The sequence below is a fragment of the Scyliorhinus canicula genome, chromosome 6 (genome assembly GCF_902713615.1).
Source record: "Scyliorhinus canicula chromosome 6, sScyCan1.1, whole genome shotgun sequence".
Taxonomy (NCBI): Eukaryota; Metazoa; Chordata; class Chondrichthyes; order Carcharhiniformes; family Scyliorhinidae; genus Scyliorhinus; species Scyliorhinus canicula.
Genome location: NC_052151.1, coordinates 119737423 through 119757187, shown reverse-complemented (window position 1 = coordinate 119757187; position 19765 = coordinate 119737423). Strand labels below are relative to the sequence as shown.

General features: G+C 47.9%; 1 protein-coding gene and 1 long non-coding RNA gene across 5 annotated transcripts in view; one reads left to right on the top strand and one right to left on the bottom strand.

Moving 5' to 3' along the window:
- Window positions 1-19765, top strand: part of msra (methionine sulfoxide reductase A) — a 492501-nt gene that overhangs the window by 212599 nt on the left and 260137 nt on the right. The window lies entirely within an intron of this gene.
- Window positions 282-19765, bottom strand: part of LOC119967455 — a 39111-nt gene continuing 19627 nt past the window's right edge. Inside the window, exon 3 of the long non-coding RNA XR_005460988.1 lies at window positions 282-872. This is a non-coding gene — a long non-coding RNA (uncharacterized LOC119967455). The remainder of the gene's footprint in view (window positions 873-19765) is intronic.

Here is a 19765-nt window from a genome sequence, read left to right as displayed (position 1 = left end):
AAGGATAGAAGTGGGTAGAATTCACGTTTCATTGTATAAAACACCAATTAGACCACACCTAGAGTACTGTGAGCAGTTTTGGCCATTACACCTTAGGACGGATATGCTGGCCTTGATGGGAGTGCAGCATTAATTTACCAGAAGGATACCTGTGCTTCAAGGGTTACATTCTGAGAGTTAAAGCAAAATACTGCGATGCAGTCCGACCTATCAGGAGTGAAACTAAGAAATACTTTTACATACAAAGGAAAGTACAAGTTTGGAACTTTCACAAGCAGCACTCAATACTTGATTAATTCAAATTTTAAAATCTGATAGACTTTTGTTATCCAAAGATACAAAGGGATATAGGATAAGGCGAGTATCTGGAGTTAGGTTGCAGATCGGACTTGACCTCATGGAATGGCAGAACAGGTTTGCTGGGTAAATGGCCTGCTCCTGCTCCTATGTTTCTACTCCATGGTTGTTTCAGATGTTGGCTGTCCAGCACCAAGATAAATCAGCAAGAACTTCTTTCATTTAAACTTTGGCAAGTAATTGTTGAATTTTTGCATAAAATCAGCATCGACTGTGGGAGAATCTTGTCCAGAGGCTCAACATCTGGCTTGGATCCAGCTGTGTCCTGGGAGACAGCAGACCTCAGACTGATGTCTTCCTTGGATGTTCCTACCTTCACCTGACGTCCATCAGCAGCTGTGTGTTGCGCACCAGAGTGTGTGCCTACCGAGGCGTGTGTCTCTGCACTGATGGAAGAAGTGGTTGATAGCTGTGACGCATCGCCGGTGTTCTCTGCGAAGCTCTCCTTCCACAGGTAACGGGGGGGGGGTGAGGACAGTAACTCCGGATGGCCTGGCCTCAATCAGATGGTGATCCTACGAGAGAATGGACATGTGGTCAGTAAGAGGGAAGGATCATTTTGTGTGACATCAACAACTCACTTTAGACAGGTCATCTGGATGAAGGGACAGTGCATCCTCCCCTCTCTGGCGGAGGCTGACCTCGCTATCAGTCACTGTTCTCTCCTTGGGCAATGCCGCAATCTCCAGGGCCGATTCCTTATAAAGGGTGAGGACTGGAATATCTGGGACTGCTTCCCTCGTCTTCGCCATTTTTCTCTGCTTATGGGCTATTGTCTCCTACCGGGACAAAGAGAGGGTATTAAGAGTTGGTGGCATGTATGGGCACGGCACCTAGACGTGAAGAGGTGTGCTGGTGGGTGCCTGGGGTTCTGAGGAACAAGCTTGAAGATCGGATGTTGGGAGGATGCGAGGGTGTCAGCTAGTTGATTGGGGGTATGGAGAGGTGAGGAGGGAGGGTTTGGAAATTTGAGTGCTGGTAGGTGGAACTGATGTGAGGAAAGAGGTAGTAACTTTAGAGGTCGTTCATCTTCATCCGACATTGGATGCTGGTCCTCCTGGTCATGCTGTCCACACTCACTGCAGCTGCCACTGTCTCCGAGGCAGCATTGCTGACCCTGCTGCTGATTCTCCAGCCCTCTTGGGGGAACAAGGTGCCCCGCTTCTCATCCAGAGCGTCGAGGAGCCTGATCAGATCCACATTCCCAAAGCGAGGAGCAGGCCTGCGAGCTGCCATCCTCGTTTGTTAACTGGGAGTTTGTGGTGAGGGAGGGTTTAAAAGCTGCTCCCCCTTTTTGCAGCATGCAGTTGAGGCATGGGTCGGGCGAATCAGATGGTGAGGGAGTGAGGAATGGCGAGATTCAGGTGGGAGCTTACTTTTGGGACTAGGTGCAATTAAATAAAGGCCGTGGTCTCGCCAACACCCTGCTAAATCCATCCAAAATGACACTTTCAAATTTTCCTGCTGAATCCTAGATCCCTTGAAGCCTAGAAGCCTTGACAGATGCTTGCCTTGTTTCAGAGTTCACATGCCAAGAGGCTGGGAGATTCATTCTCTCGCTCTCTCTCTGTGTCTCAGTTGAACAATCTGTGCATCTCTATCTCTGCTATTGCTGCACATAATGAATGGTAAAATAAACTCTGTTGGTATCCTTTTGTCACCATCCCCTGGGCTAGTGTACGGTCAATTCCAGGTCCACCTGACCTGGAGTGCTAATACATGTGAAATTTAAATATCTGAGCACCTTGGCAGAGCCGAATAGATTGCAGTAACCAAGTTTGTAAAACTTAAACACAAATAACCTTTTATTATTTAAAAGTAATATAATTAAATTGACAAATCTCTCTCTCTCTCAAAAGGATGTTGGTGGAGAGGGTGGGGTAGGTCAGGTTGGAGGAAGTGTCCTTTAGGAGCTCAAGTTTGAGGGTCCTGGTGATGGACCTGTTGCCATTAGCCCTGAGGACGGATGCAGGGAGTCCGATGATGGAGTCGACTATTAAGATAATCTTTTTATAATAATCTTTATTAGTGTCACAAGTAGGCTTACATTAACATTGCAATGAAGTCACTGTGAAAATCCCCTCGTCGCCACACTCCGGTGCCTGTTCGGGTACACAGAGGGAGAATTCAGAAGGTCCAATTCACCGAACAGCACGTTTTTCAGAACTTGTGGGAGGAAACTGGAGCACCCGGAGGAAACCCACACAGACACAGGGAGAACATGCAGACTCCGCACAGACAGACAGTGATCCAAGTGGGAATTGAACCCGGGACCCTGGCGCTGTGAAGCAACAGTGCTAACAGCTGTGCATTTGGAATAATCTGAGGAGGCACTTTAAATTGGACCAAATATCGGTGTTGATACCACTGTATGGGAACCTCTCTGATTGCTCGCCGACGGATTCTTTTGATATGGAAGTCTGATATGACATTGGGTGTTGCGGCCTGGCTGGGAGACCTGTGTGACTTTCTCCAGTTCGAAAGGATTAAGTTTGCCTTAAGGGGGTCAGAAGAGGGCTTGAGGTACGGTGGAGGCAGTTCATGACTATATTTCGTCGCAGGAGGAGAATGGGGGGGGGAAGAATTAAAAGGGGAAAAATGTAGAAACTGTTAACTCTGTTTTGTTGGAATATGGTTTTGTTATTATTGTTTATATTTGGAATAAAATGTCCTTTGAAAAAAAAATGATAAATGATCTTTGCACTAGGATGGCTTCCAGTTAATATCCGTCTGGAGTTCAAGCTTTTGTTTCAACACTTGTTCCTTCCAGGCTTGAGATGGTTTTATCTGCCTACCTTCTCTGTTGGTTCAAGATCATTTCAAGTTTATAGTAAATATGTGCTACGCAGTCACTGGTTTTAGACAAATAAAGCAGATCTTTACTTCAGCACCGGGAGAGAGAGAGAGAGAGACAGCTCCCTTTCCTTTCAAGGTCTAATCACTTCTGCACAGCTCTCTCTGAAGCATCACGCAGGAACAAATCCCTGACTGTTGTCAGGCAGAACACTGTCCCTGGGCAACCCACAGGCAGGCAATCGATCTGACTTTCTCCCAAACTGGTTCCTAAGATTCACTCGGCACCAATGAATCTGTTTCTCCTCTCCAAAATACAAAACCTAGGAACACAATGTCCTGACAAGCAGGCTGCTTCAGCTTGTGTCCTCTGCTTAAAGGCACATTTCGATTATGGGTCCATGGACCAAAAATAATAAAGTAAAAGAAATGGGAACAAAGGAAATAACCAGAAGGGCTCTTATGTATCCCCTCAACCCACTTTAGATTAGATTTAGATTTATTGTCACATGTACCAAGGTACATTGAAAAGTATTGTTCTGTGTACAGTCCAGGCAAATCGCTCCATACATAAAAACATAGAACATTGGCTAAATACATGAAGATACATAATGAAAATACATAAACATAGACAGTGGGTAAATTATACATTTCTAGTGCTCCAACTGTAGAGAAGATCTGTAGAAAGATCAGTTCAGTCCATAAGATCAAGAAGGCTAATGGTATGTTGGCCTTGTTGCACGTTTTACTATGGGCGTAAAACGCGTTTATTGGAGTGTATTAACACGCCTCCGAGTTCGACGTGTGCTTAACACTACTAGGCTCTGTTCTATGTAATTATTTAGCTCTGGAGTCGCCAGTTGCCGTATAGGCAACGTCACAAGTATTCCAAGGTCAAGTTCAAAGTAATAAAGACGATACACCGATTAGTAAAGTTCAAACGATCAATATTTATTATACAGTTATAATAAATACTCATGCACACACTAAGAGACTAAGCTACAACTAAACTTAAGCAAACAGAATACTTATCTAACAGGAACAGGCAAGGTCAGAGAACGAGGCCTTCGTCCTGGTCTGGCACTGCAGCCTTCAGCAAGCGTTCTGGTACTTGGGAGTCTAGTGGGCTTGGATCGCGTAGCGAGCGTTGAACTTACGGTTTCGGCGGCTGGTGCTCAACGGCTGGAGTCAGGATGCAAGATGTCAGTCAGAGCCGGAGCACGGGTTTAACAGACCGGGGCTCTGTGGGGGATTTGCTTTTATACCCCTCTCTCATGTCCTTGCCCCCTTCTAGGCGGGCTCTACCTTTCGGTACCGATTAGAACGTTTCCAAACGGCTACCTTCGAAATCCTCCAATGCGGGGCTTTCCTCGATGTTGGGGGGTGGTTTCGATATTTGTTACTCTGGTGCCATCCTGTCTGCTCCACCAATTAAGTGCTACATTGAGATGGAAATGTTGCCATTGTGTGTGCCTGGATCTGGGCCGCCTCATCAGGATGTTAAGCGCTTTGCCATTAACACCTTTGGCTTGGAGATCTGCACCTGGCCAGAAAACTGGTTTGCTGTTTGCAAAATGCTAATTAGTTGAGAGCAGGCTGTCTGTTCTTACTAAACAGGCTTTCCCTGCTGCCTTCCATTTTAGTTTGGCTCAGTGTCCATTTTGCGTGGCCAGCATGGCTACATTCCCTCCTTGTGATCCTCACAATCATACTATTGTGAAGGATCACCTATGTACTTTGCCTTCCTTGTGTTCTCTGACCTCCTGCCAGTTCCTGTTCTACTCTGTTCCTAAACTATGGGAAGAAGAAAAAAATTTTAACTAACATTTCTACTTGGCCCTATGTCAAAAGGGACATGCATTACTACAACTGGGAACCTCTACCTATCACTATTAACCTTAACCTTAACTTAACATTTCATCACTCTAAAATCTTAACCATTCACACCACAACATCACACTTCCCAACTCGGCAGTCGAGTATGGAACAATATAATACATGGCTGAATTTTTATTTACAGAGTGTTGTAATCAGTGAGGGGTTGAGGGGTTTGGTGGAATCCGAAGATGGGGGATTGAACTCTATAGATGGGTGAGGTGTTGGAACGAGAGGCTCTCCTCTTCCATTTCCTCAACCTGAGGGTCTGCACTAGTATGATGAGGATCGCGATCACCAACAGTGATTCGATTATATAGGACATGGAGTACCACGTCATGAATTTAGTACACCAGGTCTGAACCTCGCTGATCAGAGCTGAGCACTGGGGGTTTGCTGTACTAACATTTACGGTGGGGGTTGTGTCTTGTTTCCACACATATACATATGACATTAAACAGTAATAAGTGGGCTTCCATCATTTGCTGTTCTTCTTCTTTCTCTTCCTTCTTCCTCCGGTATTGACAATCCTGGCTTCGACCTCTGTCTCGTCCTTTGAAACCTTTGGGATCAAGCACAGTATCTGTCAATACACAGTTTAAGACCTTTACTTGTTAGTGCATCTGTCTTTCAAAACCCAATTGACCCTTTAAAATGACTGGCTAAGTCACACCCTGTGACTCCCCTCATTTTTTTTTTTCAAAAAGCGAATTTAAAGACCAGCATACACCTAACAATCCTTCCTTCTGCGAGCCGTCTCGCAGGCTTTGCTGATTTACCATCCGAATGTTCCCGGATGTAAATAGCATGTGGGATGGCGGCCGAAGGGCTACCTAACGTAAAATGAAAACAAACTTGGAAACAAACATCCGAATGAGTTGCGTATGGGCCGCTACGGGTACGAGTTGGATGGGATCCCCGGGTAGGGCGTGCTGTGCCATACCCGAGCTTGGCTGACCAAGGGTTGGTTCTCAGACAGGGCGGGTCCTCAGTGCCGTTTGTCCACTGCCTGAGTCACCTGGAAAAAACGGGTACGAATGTGTTTACCATACTTGCAGCCTCTATTTCGCCGAATAGAGGGGCACCTAAAAACAATGGAGCCAAGATGCTCCGTTCTGAAAACAGGGAACAAGTCGTGAACCGTGTCGGTTCACCAGAGGATACAACTGAAGTTCTCAGAAATATCTGCAGATAAACTATTTGGCGTGTGGCCTTACAACTTTGGAAAAGATCTCCAATCAAACCGAAGTTCTCAAAGGTATCTGCGGACAAGCTAACGTGTATGTGAGGTGGTCACAATCTTTTCAGCTGAAAAGAAGATGTCCATCCTCCAACTGAAACATTTACATTCCTGAAAACAAACAAACATAAAACGAAGACAAACATACGTGCAGGTTCCATCAGAAAGGACATCGTTTCCCTCAAACGATTCCTATCTTACATCATCTGGACACCTCACTTTTCCTCTGCCTCTGTGAACAGGGTCACAAAGGGGTTGCCGTGTCGGGAGTCAGACATTGCGTCGTCCTGCTCTCCCGGATCCCACACCCTTGTGTGGATCAGGCATGCTATTTTGGAATTGTGTGACCGGGGGTCACTCTCGTCATTGCGGACAAGTCTGTAGGAATTGTCCCTGTGCCATTGTGTAGTGTCGAGTGTGTTGTCGGGGTAGTCGGGGTCGGGTGGTGGTTCTGGATATTTGAGGTAGGTGACTTCCATGGGGTCACTGGAGTCGGGGTCGTAGTTGGTGCAGTGTGGGCTGTATGGCTGTGTGCTGTCGCTGTCTTCAGAGTCAGTGTCAGTCCTACTGTCTCTGCTGTGGCAGCTTGTGGGCGTGTCGGGGCGTGGTCTGTAGTGGTCTGTGGGCGGAGTCGTGGGCGAGTCCGTGGATGAACTGGTCTGTGAGGGGGATGGTGGAAAAGTGTCTCTGGTGGGCGGGGTGAAGTGTTCTGCTGCATCCAGCAGGACATGGTGAGCATGGTTGGCCTGTGTTCCATATGCCTTCAACTGGTTTATATGGAACCACGCGGTCTTCCCATTAGGATATTTGATCCTGTAAACGGAGGGGCTAATTTTGTCCGAAATTGAGTAGGGACCGGAATATTTTGGAGCCAAAAAACTGCTGGGGTTATAAACAGATAACATTACCTGTTGCCCAACCTGGAATTCTGTGGTGTGGACGGTCTTATTGAAACAGGCAGTACGTTGCTGTCGGCGTTTCCCTAGCTGGACTGCGGCTGCGAGCTGTGCAGACCTCACAGTCTCAACTAGATCTTTAACTGCCTTTTCATGTGTGAGGGCCGTCACTTCGGGGCTTGTCATGTCCAGTCCTAAAAGGAATTCTGTACCTTTCATAGGGCGTCCGGTCATGAGTGTATGTGGTGTGTATCCTGTAGATGTGGAGACAGTGTTCCTTATGAACATGAGTGCAAAGGGGAGCACTGAATCCCATGTGGAATTATTCTCTTGAACCATTTTCCTAAGGGTAGTTTTTAGGGTCCGATTCATGCGCTCCACAATCCCGCTGGACTGTGGATGATACGCAATATGGAAGTTTTGTTTGATACCGAATATTGTCAGGACGTTCCTCATGACCCGTCCTGTAAAGTGAGATCCCTGGTCCGAATCGATACTTCGGGGTAAACCCCATCTCGTGAAGATGTGGTGGGTCAGGATCTTTGCAGCTGTCTTAGCTGTGTTTGTTCGTGAGGGAAATGCCTCTACCCATTTGGTAAAGGTATCTATCACCACCAGAACGTATTTATAGCCATTCCTACAAGGGGGCAATGGACCTATAAAATCGATCTGGAGGTTTGTCCAAGGGCCGTTAACTGGGCGAGTATGCCGAAGTTGTGCTTTCTTAGAATACCTCTCCGGGTTATTCTGAGCACAAATCAGGCAATTCTCTATGTAATGTGTGACATCAGTCCTGAGATTAGGCCACCAACAGAGTTGCCTGAGGTGCCTCGTTGTTGCATCAATTCCCTGATGCCCGTGTCCGTCATGGAACAAGGCAATCATCTGATTCCTGTCCTGCTGTGGGACCACATAAAGTTGGTCCTTAATGATCACACCCTCATGTGTGGTCAGTGCGTGTTTAAAGTGCTCGTACGCAGGCACAAAGTTTCCCTTGAAAACCTCCCTGAGGTCTCCGTCCTGTTTCTGTGCTGCCACGAGATCTTTAATATCAGTCTGTGAGACTTGGACTGCGCTCACAGGGGCGCTAGCTGGTGCGCTAGCTGGGGGGGTCCATAAGCGTCCTCTCCTGGAACCTGCCTTAGCCAATGCGTCGGCCTTTACATTCCCAGGGGGTGATGACCTATGGTGGCTGCGAACTTTTATTATGCCGAAGGTCCTGTCCTTCGCTTTCTCTAGGATATGCTGGAGTAAGGGGGCTGATGGAAGGGGTTTTCCGTCTGCGGAGACAAAACCTCTTGTCCTCCACAGGGGCAGAAAATCTGTTAGGCTATTGCAGACATATAAGCTGTCTGAATATATGTCTGCTGGGCTGGGGAAAGAATCGGGGTGGTCCACTATGTACGCTATGGCTGCTAGCTCTGCTGCCTGCGCGCCTAAGTGACCTGGTAACTTAAGAGCTATCTCTTCGAGAGCGCGCCCCTGCGCGTCCTCTACATAGATGCCGCATCCTGTGATACGCTCACCATTTAAAACTGTGGAGGAACCGTCTACATAAATCCTCAAGGGTCCACACGTGTCTGTGGGCTGGGGGCTTTGTTTCGGGTTCCCTATCTTCCTGGGGGGTGTTTTGGCTAAAAAGGGTCCTGTGTTATGCAGGGGAGCTACAATTTCACAGTCATGGGGCTGTCCGGGGTATTGGAGGTTGTCTGCTAAATATGTGTGTGTGCGTGTCCGTTTTACAGTAATGTCCCGTCCTTGTAAAAGTAGGGTCCACCTAGCTGCCCTAATCTGGCTAACTGAACCGTCCTTCAGTCGACCGTCTAGTAGTAGCTGTGTGGGTGTGTGTTCGGTTAGAATGGTGATGGGGTTTAGTCCGGTTATGTATGAAAAGTACTGTACTGCCCAGAAGACAGCAAGGAGGTGCCTCTCACAGGCTGAAAATCCTTGTTCTACTGGGTCTAGCAGTCGGGAGGCATAAGCCACTGGTCTTAGCTGCTCGTGCCGTTCCTGAAGCAACACGGCCGAGAGGGTCAGATCTGTGCTAGCTACCTCGATTGCGTACGGGGAAAGTTGGTCGGGGACTAGCAGCGCGGGTGCTGCACTAAGGGCTCGTTTCAACTCTTCCACAGCGCCTGTATGCTGCGGAAGCCATTCCCAGGGGGCTCCTTTCTTAAGGAGGTCTGAAAGTGGGGCGGCTTTTGTCGCGAATCCGTCGATGTGGTTCCGACAATAGCCAACCAGTCCTAAAAACGACCGGAGGGCTGAAACATTCTGGGGAAGGGGCAATTTGATGATCGAATCAATTCTTTTGAATTCGATCTCGCGTTTGCCGTGCGTGATGACTGATCCCAAATACATCACTTTACTTTCCAATATTTGGGCCTTTTTCGGGTTAACTTTACAGCCAATTTCAGTCAAGAGTTCCAGGAGTTCGGCCAGAAGCGAAATGTGCTCTGCCTTTGTGTCTGTCTGCAGTAGTAGGTCGTCTACATACTGTACCAGACATTCGGGTCGGGAAAATTTTTCTAATCCACTTGCCAGCTGTCGGTGGAAAATGGAGGGTGAATTGTGGAATCCTTGTGGGAGGCATGTCCACGTGTACTGCTGAGTTTTAAAAGTGAATGCGAATTTGTATTGGCACGCTTTTGCCAATGGTATTGACCAGAATCCGTTACTGATGTCCAATACCGTGAAGTACTTGGCGTTGAGACCCTGCTTGAGCATGGTCTCGGGACTAGTAGCTACCGTTGGGGCTACTGCGGGGGTTACTTTGTTGAGTTCCCGATAATCGATGGTCAGACGCCATGATCCATCGGGCTTCCTCACTGGCCAAATAGGGGCATTGTTGGTGGAGGCTACCGTTCTCAGTACACCTTGGTCCAACAAGCTAACTATAACCTTTTCTATTTCCACCTCTGCCTCGAGGGGAAATCTATATTGCTTTTGCGGTCGGGGGTCCTGTCCGGTAACATGAACTTGTCCAGTCATTCTGCCACAGTCATGACGGTGACTTGCAAATGCTGTCCTGTGTTTGTTTAGTAGGGCCTTAATTTGTCGGTCGGTGTGGAGTGTAGTCAGGTCGAATGAGTACTCTCCCACTGCGCTAATCCGATTAGCGTAGTCTCCTACTGTGAGGGTGGCTGGTGCTCTGTCTGATCTCGCCATTCGCCAGACACACTGGTTCACTGGGTCGAACGACAAGCTATGAGCGTTCATAAAATCTATCCCCAGGATGTGTTCTGCCGTCCGGGGAAGATTTACTAGAACTACGGGGTGCCTTGTGCTAATGTTCCCTAGCTGGATCGCTACGGGTGCTGTGATATGTCCCTGCTGCGAGTGTCCGGTGAACCCGCTAAGTGTGATGGTGGAGGTGGTCGGCCACGTGTCTGAGTGTGCCGTGGTTGTGGAGTTAATGGTGGTGCGGGATCCTCCTGTGTCCCACAGTAACTCTATGGGCTTCCCTTTGACTTTTGCTGTGACTACGGGCCTCCCTGATGAGTCCCATAGTGTGTCACAGACCCAAGTGGGGGAGCCCGAACACCGTCAGTTCGTCTCGTCCACATTGGTGGGTCCTGACTGTACTATCACATTGTGGATGGGTTTTGCCTTGTTGCGGTTCAGAGTGCCTGTCTGCTGGCCTCTCTGAGATCGCTGGGGTGCATTACACTCTTTTGCCCAATGCCCTAACTGTCCACAGTTATAGCATTCCTGTCCTTTCTGTTGTGGGCTGCTCTTGCCTTCATTTACCCATGCGGGCTTCTGGTGCTCTCTGACTGCTTGGATATCTGCAGCAGCCTGAGCCTCTTCTGGGGATCTAACTTTTCCTTTTGCCTGAAGCGATTGCTCCCAAGCGCGGGACAATCTTTTCAGGACCCATTTTTCGTTATGGGCCTCTTCTGAGGGGTCGTAACTGTTGCAAGCGCTCTGTCCTGCTTCTGTTGCGTGTGAGATAATTGTGCGCGTCCACTTAACCATGTTTTCGCGGGTTAAATGCGCTCTATCTAGCTGTCCGAAAACTGCGCTGAAATGAATCCACAGCCTTCCTGCGAATGCTGTGGGGTGTTCGGATCTCTTCTGCCTGCACTTATTCAATCCTTCTACGGGGTCACCTCTATTGTACCCGATGGCATCTAAAATGGCAGTGTGCATCTCCTCTAGGCTGCCTCCTGCCACGTTCTGTGGGTCGGGGAGGGCTGCTACTACGCTCTGGTCTAAGCTCAGCACGGTGAGCTTAACCTGCTCTCTCTCATCCAGGCCGTACATGGTAGCCTGCTGTTTTACTTTAGCGAAAAACTGGTGGGGGTCTGCGGTGGGGAGGAACGGAGTGATCTTTTCACAAGCGTCCCTTAGCTGGGTTACTGTTAAAGGGGTGGTGTAAGTTATGTCTGGGGCGCCTTCTGATTCGGCTTTTCTCTGTGTGGTTACGGGATTCATGGGTGCGGTTATGGTCTGAGCTGTGGGGGGTTGGGGTGCCTGTCGTTTCTGCTGAGCTGCGGGCGCACATGTTCCCTGAACATAACGCTGCGCTGTCTCACTTAATTCCTGCCAATCTGGGGCATTTTCCCCATCTAACTGAGCTCCAAAGGTGCTTTGGAAGCCATTCTGCACCGAAAGCAGAGATTGCAGTTCCGCAATCTGTTTCCTGCATTTCGCGTGGTCAACTGTGCTTTGTCTTTGTTCGGTCGTTGCAGCATGGAGTGCTCTCAAAGCTGCTTTGAGATCGGAACATTGCCTCTGCAATGCCTCCACCTGCTTTTCTGATTCCTGTCTTATCAGAACGGCACGTTGCACGTCCTGATAGGCTTTCTCATACTGGGTCTGGGAACTGTTCAGATGAGCTAGACAAGACTGATGAGCCCTCTTGGCATCATCCACCTCTCTACCCTTCTCTGCCAACTTCCCTTTTAATTCCAGGTTTTCTTTCTCGACGTCCCTGACATCGACCTTACTCATCCTATTCCTCTCTTCTAAATCTGTCCGGAGCGTCCTGATGACCTCCTCTGCGCCTCGCAACTGTGCCAAACAGGACACAATCGCCATCGGCTTGCGTGCTTTACCTAAATTCTTTTTGTGTATTTGAGAGAGGTTCTCCCACCAAGTATGACCTATACTTCCGGGACCTGTCTCCTCATTTGCACAAAACTCTTTCCAAAGGGGCCATCCCTTTCCTTGTAAATATTTGCGGAGTTCCAGCTCCCACGTGGGACACTGGCCTACTCTGCTACTGCTGCTGGTCGCTGCGACCACAAACTTTGCTGGATCCATCAGACGTTCCATTGCCTGCATGGCCATTTCCTCTGACTCTCTTTGTATAATTTGGAACAAGGGGTTGCTGGGGTGGTGTTTTGAGAAAAGGGTACGGCTTACGCTATTTTCCGATCACAAAACTACCGAAAGTTTGTCGCAACAAAAAGCTTTCAGTTTTACCTTACAGCCCTGTTAGTACGCATGCACTAAACACACTTCCGAATTTCGCTTATTATTTTGAACACCTTGAATACTTGTGATCTCTTTCTTTCTCTGCAATTTGGAGTTCTAATTCAAATTTCAGGGTCCTGGACACTGTGGTGTTTCCACTTACAACAGGGTCCCGGCGGAGTCGCCACTAAATGTTGCACGTTTTACTATGGGCGTAAAACGCGTTTATTGGAGTGTATTAACACGCCTCCGAGTTCGACGTGTGCTTAACACTACTAGGCTCTGTTCTATGTAATTATTTAGCTCTGGAGTCGCCAGTTGCCGTATAGGCAACGTCACAAGTATTCCAAGGTCAAGTTCAAAGTAATAAAGACGATACACCGATTAGTAAAGTTCAAACGATCAATATTTATTATACAGTTATAATAAATACTCATGCACACACTAAGAGACTAAGCTACAACTAAACTTAAGCAACAGAATACTTATCTAACAGGAACAGGCAAGGTCAGAGAACGAGGCCTTCGTCCTGGTCTGGCACTGCAGCCTTCAGCAAGCGTTCTGGTACTTGGGAGTCTAGTGGGCTTGGATCGCGTAGCGAGCGTTGAACTTACGGTTTCGGCGGCTGGTGCTCAACGGCTGGAGTCAGGATGCAAGATGTCAGTCAGAGCCGGAGCACGGGTTTAACAGACCGGGGCTCTGTGGGGGATTTGCTTTTATACCCCTCTCTCATGTCCTTGCCCCCTTCTAGGCGGGCTCTACCTTTCGGTACCGATTGGAACGTTTCCAAACGGCTACCTTCGAAATCCTCCAATGCGGGGCTTTCCTCGATGTTGGGGGGTGGTTTCGATATTTGTTACTCTGGTGCCATCCTGTCTGCTCCACCAATTAAGTGCTACATTGAGATGGAAATGTTGCCATTGTGTGTGCCTGGATCTGGGCCGCCTCATCAGGATGTTAAGCGCTTTGCCATTAACACCTTTGGCTTGGAGATCTGCACCTGGCCAGAAAACTGGTTTGCTGTTTGCAAAATGCTAATTAGTTGAGAGCAGGCTGTCTGTTCTTACTAAACAGGCTTTCCCTGCTGCCTTCCATTTTAGTTTGGCTCAGTGTCCATTTTGCGTGGCCAGCATGGCTACAGCCTTCATTGCAAGCGGTTTTGAGTATAGAAGCAGGGATGTGTTGGTGCAATTGTACAGGGCCTTGGTGAGGCCACAATTGGAGTATTGTGTGCAGTTTTGGTCTCCTTCTCTGAGGAAGGATGTTCTTGCTCTCGAGGGAGTGCAGCGAAGGTTTACCAGACTGATTCCAGGGATGGCAGGACTGTCATATGAGGAGAGATTGACTAGGTTGGGATTGTTCTCGCTGGAGTTCAGAAGAAAGGGGAGGGGGATCTCATAAAGACTTGTAACATTCTAACAGGACTAGACAGGGTAGATGCAGGAAGATCTTACCAATGATAGGTGTGTCCAGAACCAGGGGTCACAGCCTGAGATTCAGGGTAAACTATTTCAGACAGAGATAAGGAGACACCTCTTCACACAAAGAGTGGTGAGCCTGTGGAATTCATTACACTCAATAGTTGATGCTAAAACTTTGAATATATTCAAGAAGCGGCTAGATATAGCAAAGGCTATGGGGAGAAAGCAGGATTAGGCTATTGAGTTGGATGATCAGCCATGATCGTGATGAATGGCGGAGCAGGCTCGAAGGGCCAAAAGGCCTCCTCCTACACCCATCTTCTATGTATCTATGTAAGGGATATGGGAGTAATGCTGGAAAATGGAGTTGAGTTAGAAGATCAGCTATGGTACAGTTGAATGACAGAGCAAACTCAAGCGGTTGAATGGTCTACTCCTGCTCTTATTTGCTTTGTTGCTAATTGACTGTGACCTTAGTTGGCACTGCGTGGGAGAGGTCAATCAGTGGTTGAAATATTGCTTCATTACTTCCAAGGCCTGGGCCACGATGATGCTCTAACACTCGAGGTTGGTTGCCCGATAGCAAAGGTCAGATCATCTTCATTGACAAACTTCCAAGAGGTGGTGGTCGCATTTAGATAATAATCTATAATCTTTATTATCGTCACAAGTAGGCTTACATTAACACTGCATGATGTTACTGTGAAAAGCCCCTAGTCGCTACATTCCGGCGCCTGTTCGGGTACACTGAGGGAGAGTCCAGAATGTCCAATTCACCTAAAAAGCACATCATTCGGGTCTTATGGGAGGAAATCGGAGCACCCGGAGGAAACCCACGCAGACACGGGGAGAACGTGCAGACTCCACACATACAGTGACCCAAACCGGAATCGAACCTGGGACCCTGGCATGAAGCAACAGTGCTAACCACTGTGCTACCTTGCCGCCCTTATATTGTAGCTAAAACAGAGAATCGGGTAAGTCCATCACTCGGGGCTCTTATGGAGCTTGTTTGGTCTCCGAGTGAAATCCTGCATCTTTGATTGCGAAGCATTGAAGAAAGGGCACACATTGTAGCCTGGCACTGGAGGACTGGCAGCTTTCAACACAAGACCATGTCTTCAGAGAGTGTCATATGCTAATGACAGGTTGATGTATGCAACACCTGTCTTGATCATGTGTTGGTATACAGTCTGGCTGTGGGAGGTAAGTATGAGTACTGAAAACAGCATGCTCCTTAGGGAGGTTGGGCTCCACCAGTGGACGATACACTCAGTTTGTAAGAGGTACAGAGGAAGGATAGGGGCCGATAACTATCTGGGTCAGCAGCAGGTTTCCCTAGCTGGAAGATGGCAGTGAATTTGGCCTCTTTCCAGACTGATGGAATGTGCTGGTAAATACAGAAGCCAATCAGTCACATCTAATAGTACTTTAGGATTTCAGGAAAAATGCCATAAATTCCTGTTGCGTTCTTTGCTTTATAGAAGGACAGGCCTGGGCCAATGTCGGGTGTAGGGTAAATAAAGCAGGGGTGTGGGAAATGATGAAATGGCCTTGGAGCATCCCTTCAGAACTTGACAAACAGCTTCCTGAGTTGAGATGACCTTGGAGTTGAGGAAGAGCCTGGAAACAATAGCATTAGCTGATCATTTGGGAGGCTGATGTTGAGCAATTGCAGCAGCCACGGTTTCTGAGCAGATTGCTCGCCTTTTGAGCTGAGTGAGTGAAATTCAGCCTCCTGTACAGTTGCTTATCACCTTTGTGAACTGGACATATCCAGAGATTCCAAGAACTCAGTGATAATTTCTGGATACAGAAACTTGGTACTGTTGAAGGAGTTCATTAGTTTCAGGTAGCCGGGAAGATGTGAATGTATTTTTTGGCTACACCTTTTGTAGCCTGGTAGAAGCTACTGTAGCTCTTAGAGATAGGATTGAAGCTAGTGATCTGCTGTTGAACTTCTGTTGTGAATCCATCCCAGTTGACTTTATGGAAGTTCCTGCAGTGGATCAAGTTTGGGCATGATCAGAGGTAGCTCTATTCCGATGCAGATAAGGTTGATTGATGTTGGTTGTGTGGGAAGTGAGGAAGGATTTGCAGTGATGCATGAAGTGGACATCTTTCACCCCATCCCTGAATGCGAAACAGAGGTCGCAATTGCAGTCCTTCCTCTACCTATGTGAGTTGAAGGTGCCTGGTTGCTTGGCATCATGGAGGAGATAGTGATTGTCGGAGAGGCCCAGTCGATCAGTTGTTCACTGGCTTCATCATCAGAATTATGATGTGTAGTGTCTGTTCAAATTGTGAAAATGGACTTCAGGATGAGTGGCAATGTGTACATATTGAAAGGGGCCACCTAATCTTAGCTGCAGTAATTTAGTTTGTGCCTGACTTTTATATTGGTTATGAAGACATTATTGCCATTTTCCCAATGAGTGGATAAGTCAGTCAGTGCGTTACAATGTCATACTTCACATGGCGCATTGCTGCAATTAGCTTAAAGACATCAATGCAGAGATTTAAAAATGAATTTACTGGATGTGGATGTCGCTGTTAGGTCAGCATTTATTGCCCATCTCTAGTTGCCTTTCAGAATGTGGTGAGCTGCCTTCTTGAACCGCTGCAATCCCTGATGTGTAGGTACACCCACAGTTGTTAGGGAGGGAGATCCAGGATTTTGATCCAGCGACAGTGAAGGAATGACGATATATTTCCAAGTCAAGGTGGTGAGTGACGTGGACAGGAACTTCCAGGTGGCTGGGTTCCCAGGTATCTACTGTTCTTGTCCTTCTAGATGGTAGTGGTTATAGATTTGGAAGGTGTTGGCTAAGGAACCTTGGTGAGTTCCTGCAGTGCATCTTGTAGATGGTACCCATGGCTGCCACTGTTCGCCGGTGGTGTAAGGATTGTGTTTGTGGAAGGGGGAGCAATCAAACGAGCTGCTTTGTTCTGGATGATGTCGAGCTTCTTGAGTATTGTTGGAGCTGCACTCATCCAGGCAAGTGGAGAGTATCCCATTACACTCCTGACTTGTGCCTTGTAGATGGTAGACAGGTTTTTGGGTCAGGAGGCGAGTTACTTGCCGTAGGATTCCCAGCCTTTGACCTGCCCTGGTAGCCACAGTATTAATATGGCTAGTCCAGTTCAGTTTCTGATCAATGGTAACCCCCAGGATGTTGATTGTGGGGGAGTCAGCCATGGTAATGCCACTGAATGTCAAGGGCTGATAGTTAGATCCTCTCTTGTGGAAGATGGTCATTGCCTGGCACTTGTGTGGTGCAAATGTAACTTGCCGCATGTCAGCCCAAGCCTAGATATTATCCAGGTCTTGCTGCATTTGGACATGGACTGCTTCATTATCTGAGGAGTCGCGAATGGGGCTGAGCATTGTGCAGTCATCCGCAAACATCCCCACTTCTGACGTAGTGGAAGGGAGGTCATTGATGAAGCTGGTTGGGCCTAGGACATTACCCTGAGGAAATCCTACAGTGATGCCTTGGAGCTGAGATGATTATCTTCCAACCACCACAAGCATCTTCTTTTGTGCTGGGTATGATTCCAACCAGTGAAGAGATTTCCCCCTGATTCCCATTGATACCAGTTTTGCTAGGCTGGCTTGATGCTGTACTCGGTCAAATGCTGCTTTGATGTCAAGGGCAGTCACTCTCCCCTCAGCTCTGGCATTCAGCTCTTTTGTTCTTTTTTAACCAAGGTTGTAATGAGATCAGGAGCTGAGTAACCAGCTGAAGGCCCACCATCCAACACCACCATAGCCAGCTCTGACAGACACCATCACTGTAAGAGAAGTTGAAGCAATGCCTCAAAACTTCCCAAAGTCAGAAAAAGAGTGAAGAAGAAAAAGAACTGTTAGAACTAACCCCTCGGATCGGCTTCACTCACGAAAGCTCTGACAGCAGTTAGAACAGCGAAGGAGGGAGATCCATATCAGTAGAACAACCAACTCCCTCCTAAAGGGGAATCAAACAAATCCCAGTGCTCACCAGGGTAGCACACAGCCTGCCTGGGTCTGAAGGAAAGGGCAGTAAACAAAAATAAAAGCTGGGGGGGACCTTCCTTGAACATAGCGAAGATAGAACTTATCCTACCAAACCAAACTATCCACCCCTCCTCCCGTTCCTTCTCTGCTTATCTTCTCCCCCCCCCCCCCCCCCCCCCCCCCCCGGTCCCCGCCCAACTAGGATACATTTGGAGGAGGATACTTTGCATAAATTATGAATTCAACATTCATCTTTACACGACATAAATATATTAAATCAGGATAACCAGCGGTGTAGGATATCACACCCGAATTATTCACTTCCTTGCAAGCAAATAAATTGACAACATCAACAGACAACAACATCTTTATCAGGGAACAAAGTCCAGGATAACAACTGAGATGTGAGGCAGTTATCAGGATAAAGACTTCCCCACTGATGCACAACAAAATCAAAAATCAAGGATAAAGCAGGATTAAAGATGGTGAGAACTCTTCAGTAACTTCCAAGGTTTCCAACGATCGAAGCACAAAATCTCATTGTTTCCAGCATGCCGTCTCACCCGAACCCAGGCGGCCAACAATCCAGGCTCCAGCAAGGGGAGGTGTATGACCCGGCGAGCTCAGCCATCCCCAATCTCTCCCGACCGATATCTGGAACAGGAGAACACGGGACATGGGGACGGAAGGCTAAAACCAACCCCAGGCCTCGGAGATGGGATTAAATGTGTCCCCTCAATCCACCAAGGACAGTGCTCGCTCCATTCCAAGAACCTCCTCATGCGACTCCAACATCTCCATAAAAACACCACACAACTCTTGAAATTGTTTTTTGATAACTTGCACCGCAGCGGCGAGACATTCGGACGAATCAACATCATCGCTAGCAGCTGTTGTCCGTTGGAGCACACAACATCGTCAGGGCAAAAGAAGCTGCGTCACTATGAGAAGGCCCCACTTCAACTCCTTCCACCTACCCGGCAATATTGAAAATTGTCCAGGTGTGCCCATGCACAAGAAACAGGACAAATCCAACCCAGCCAATTACCGCTCTATCTGTCTACTCTCCCTCCTCAGCAGAGTGATGGAAGGAGTCATAAACAGTGCTATCAAGTGGCACTTACTCAGCAATTACCTGCTAACGGACACTCCATTTGGGTTCTGCCAGGGCCACTCAGCTCCTGACCTCATGACAGCCTTGGTTCAAACATAGTCAAAAGAGCTGAATGTCAGAGGTGAGGGGAGAGTGACTGCCCTTGATATCAGAGCAGCATTTAACCGAGTACAGCATCAAGGAGTACACTCTGATACCGACCCATGTTAAATTTGGAGTGGCCGAATTCTCTCTTCTTTTGAGTGGTCCTGGTTGTGTGTTTGAGGGGGGGGGAGCAGGGTTGGCCCTCCCTTCCTCCCAGGGCTTTCCTCAGTTTAGGGGTCACTCTGTCGGCTCTCTGGTCCTGAATGGATTTCCCCCCCTGTTCTACGCCAGGGACCAGTTTATATTCCTTTTCGTTCTTAGCCCCATGGTATCCTGTTGTCCTCTTGAGGGTGGTATTGGTGCTGGTGGTCCCGTAATCTCTTTTGTCCTATCTGGGGCTGGGAGTTGAGGTTATCAATGTTTGGATGCTTGATTTTGGCTCTTTTTTACTACCTCTATGGGAGACCTTAAGCTGAGTGTTTAGGTTTTGTTGTGCTTGGTCCTCTCTTAGATATAGGATGGCTGCCTGTTCCGGAGTCTGGATGTGGAGAAGAGTTGAAATTGCAT